The sequence below is a fragment of the Apis cerana genome, linkage group LG6 (genome assembly GCF_029169275.1).
Source record: "Apis cerana isolate GH-2021 linkage group LG6, AcerK_1.0, whole genome shotgun sequence".
In the NCBI taxonomy this organism is placed as follows: Eukaryota; Metazoa; Arthropoda; class Insecta; order Hymenoptera; family Apidae; genus Apis; species Apis cerana.
The window spans coordinates 5,872,317-5,876,382 of NC_083857.1; the positions used below are offsets into that span (position 1 = coordinate 5,872,317).

The window sequence follows — 4,066 nt, forward strand, 5'->3', positions numbered from 1 at the left end:
ATTGAAAGTAAAATATTAAATAAATATTAAGAAGATAATTCTCAATCACAACTTTACTTATTCATGTAAATTCTTCTCGTTTTCGAATAAAATTATACGTGTTATAGAAATGGTGCATGGAAGCAAACAAGATCAAAATAGAACATTTTCAAAAGAGCTGTCGATACGTAATACGAAAGTGGAAATTGGTTGCGTAAAAAGCGACAAAATCGACCTTTAATAAACGAGATAAAATATCAACGATCAATTTATCGCGTCTCTTTAATATATTTAAAAAAAAGAAAACAGGCACGAAAATATAACGTCTCTTTCTTTTATTGATCATCGTTCTATTTAATTATTTCCAATTTCATTTTAATTTTTACCCTTCAAAAAAAATAATTCCACAAATATATAATGGAATCAAATAAACAACAAATTTTCAATCAACGATGTATACCACGCAAAAAAAAAAAAAAAATAAAATTTCTCCAATTCGTCACAATCCGACACGAGCATTCGTTTCTTTCTAATCGTAACTTTCGGGCCTCGTGTTAACGTTGTTAAAAACATCGTTACCGGTAATCGATCCGGCCGAAGGCGAGAGTTGATTTCGAGAACGGGGGCGCAAAGAGTTTTTCTCCATTAACGTGGCAGCCGACCCCCTCCTTTCGATTCCCAAAGGGACCAGTGGCGTGCAAAGGTCACTCATATGCAGCACGCTCATAGATCATGGTTAGTCGGACCCCTGGCTGCCCTTGGTGGTTAGCCATAAGACTACTTTACCTTAGCATCCTCAATTATCCACGGGACGGTTCGTTCTCCCCAAGGAGATCCGGCATTGCCCGCCCAACTTTCCCTTATAATTAAATCATTAATTAGACACTGACTTTTCTCTGCTTTTCGAGAGGAAATGCGATCGGCTGCCTCGTCGATGATCATTAGTCTGATTTGCAGATGTGAAACATTAATCGAGTTGGATTTCGTTTTCTCTTACTTAAGGAACATATCGGTGCGGTTGATTTTGATGAAATTTATTCGTTCATTTAGGGGGATACAGTTCTTGAAAAAGTTGATACTTGAAATCAATCTTCAAAGATGTTAAAAGGGTTGGAAAATGTAGAGGAATATTTATTTTATTTGATATCGAAGAAAGTACGATTTAATTTTTATGATTGATATGATATATAGCTAGAAGAAGTTATTTATAATGAATAAAATAAAATTTGAAGATAATATATTTGATTATATAAAATAAAATTACGCTTCCTCTAAAATCAAGCATAAGAACATAAATCCTCAATTATCACTTATCACACGATCCCCTATTTAACAAGATCGATCCAAATTTGAAAATTCATTCGAAAATAATTTGTTCGATTAACAACACGATATCCGGATTATTCCAAAAAAAATGAAGACAACAAATTAATTGAAAATGATTCGGTATTCAATCTTCAGAACGAATCGATATTCTACCAATTGTTTTCCACACAACCTACTTTCCCGTGTTTCACGAATACCCGCTTTCCCAAGTGTATCAATCGTACGAAATAAAATCCTGCAAACAAACAGGGAAGCGAACCGTGTAAATAAAAGAAGCGGAATCCAACGGAAACCACCTCTCGCTCTGCGATCCTACGAGCGAGAGAAACGAAATTACAAAACCCGCTTAATCTACTCGCCCCAGATTCCTCGACGCGATCACCTAGATTTAAAAAATCCTCAAGATGCGCATCAGTGGTGCATCAAGTTGCTTATTAAAAGCGATACGCCGCGCTTTTTTACACAGCGTGTTTTTTCGAGAAAAAGTAAGGATAATGCTTCCTCAAATTTAAGTAATGATCAAATGGAAAATTGGCGTTGAAATTCTGAAAAATAGTTATTTTAAAAAATTGTTTTATAAAAGAAAGAAAGAAGAATGATGGATATAAATGAGAAAGAGATAGTATGTACTGTGGAATTATAAGCGAATCATGGCGTAAAAATAAATGGAAAATATACAGAATATTATTTTCTTTTCGTACAAAGTCCCATTTTCGAGTGAAAATCAAATTTAAAGAAATTCATACATGCACGTGTATTTCGTTCATTCAATTTATTCATTGCTAATTTTGTTTCTATTTATAAATGTACAAAAAAATTTTTATTCTACATTTTCAACTCATTTTTCATCATCAGAAAATCACTCTCTTCCAGTTAATCCACAATTCGGAAATACCATCCCAGTTGTACGTTTTGATCGATGCCGGACAATTTTTCACAGGCGTCACGAAAGATTGAATTTCGCCCCGCGGTTCTTGATTCAGTTCGCCTCCTTAATTAATGTCGCCGTGGCCCTCTGAATTTTTTAAACCAACCCCTGAAAAGCGAAACGCGGTGGAATGAAGGTTTCAATGATTCATCGTCACAATGCGGTATTGGGAGCGGCGTGTCCCGGAGATAATATCCCCTTAAACGAGCGAAGAGGGGTCGTAGGAGGCGGTGGTTGACTGACAGGGCGGAGGAAGAAATCTCATTCTTTTCTGATGGGCGGCGCGAGAAAAGGAGGGGGATCCAAGGATGGATTCTGACTCCAGCAGGAGATATTTAAATCATCGTCAGTCTTGCGAAACATCATCCGTCTCGGTTTGTATCGCTGTATCGGTGAATGTATCTCTCGAACGACGATAAATCATCTTCCTTCCCGCGCGATAAACACTTGGCTCGATTCGTGGCATCACGCTCTGTATATGATTTGGTATATGGTTCTTGGTAAGAGATTTAGCGTTTCCTTTTTTTGATGGACAATGGTTTGATATTTAATTTTAACATATAATATTAAAATTCAAGATGAGATGGTTGCGTGATTTATATATAAGAAGAAGTTCTTATGGTATTTGGAATGTTAAAAATTTGACAGAAAGATAATTAAGTTTGTTATGTATTGTTAAAAAATTGTAAAAGATTGTAGATAGTTTGAGAATGTGATAGAAGTTGCGATTGAATTATATACTACTCGTCTATGATAACTATAGTAAGTACAGTATCTGTATGTTGTATTTGTAAAAATAATTATAGAATGGAAAAAATATGAAAAATTCTATTGTTTAATTCAGGCAAGAGCATGACATTTATTCATTCTTTGCAAGAAGAATATAGAAAGTGGAATTGCTCGAAACAATCTCTGCTTTTTATCCGATTTTAAGAATGCACGTTGAACTGATTCTTAGCCAAGAACTACTTAAAACTTGTACCATCTACGGAGAATATTCTGCAGAATAATATCTTTCTGAGATATTTAAATGGAAGAAAAAGGGAAGGAAAAGTTCTCGTCATGATAATTCTTTAAGTTGCGATAAATAAACAATGACTTTTGCAATATTTATTTAAAAAAAAATATAATATTATAATTACGTAAAATATTAAAACTTTTCTCATATTACATTTAATTTGATTAAACATTACTACTTTTATTCAAAATTATTGCCCCCAAATTGATTGACGATAGTTTATAAATCCAAAATTGTACAACACTGGATCCATTGATTTGACATATAACATTCTATCTTTAATATTTATCCTTTACAAATCAATACAGAGATCCTTCTTTTATACATTTACGTCTGGTCTCTGATTATGAGTGGGATTGCAAGGATTAAACTGACGACAGGGTGCTTTCCCACTGGATTAGACACGTAGCAGACGGTATTGTCATATAGATTTCGTACATTCAATAATAAAAGATAAATTTGTACTTCCTTATCGAGACGAGGTATCGAATTTCTTGATATAATAATGAAAATCACGGATTTACCTTACCTTGTTCCATGCACCATTGAACGGAACGTTTCCCGAAAATCGCAATCGTATTACGAAACCCTGTTTGTCCGTTCCTTTCCATTCCAATGAAAACAGTACGTGATTTATAAAAATAATAACAATACCTATTCCAGATGATCCAGATTAAAATTACATCGTCACCACTCAATTATCATCATCAAACGTTTAACCCAAGTTTCTTAAATGTTTCGTCCACGATTGAACAACCATTGAAACAAATACAATATATTTCTGTTGCTTCTCTTCTCTGGTAACCGCCACTAAA

At 34.2% G+C, this 4,066-nt stretch overlaps 1 long non-coding RNA gene across 1 annotated transcript; it reads left to right on the forward strand.

Moving 5' to 3' along the window:
- Nucleotides 1-2,492: 2,492 nt before the first annotated feature.
- On the forward strand, nt 2,493-3,337 carry LOC133666350 (uncharacterized). The gene is made up of 3 exons (XR_009830429.1): nt 2,493-2,733; nt 2,812-2,995; nt 3,078-3,337. It is a non-coding gene; the product is annotated as an uncharacterized LOC133666350 (long non-coding RNA).
- The last annotated feature ends 729 nt before the right edge of the window (nt 3,338-4,066 follow it).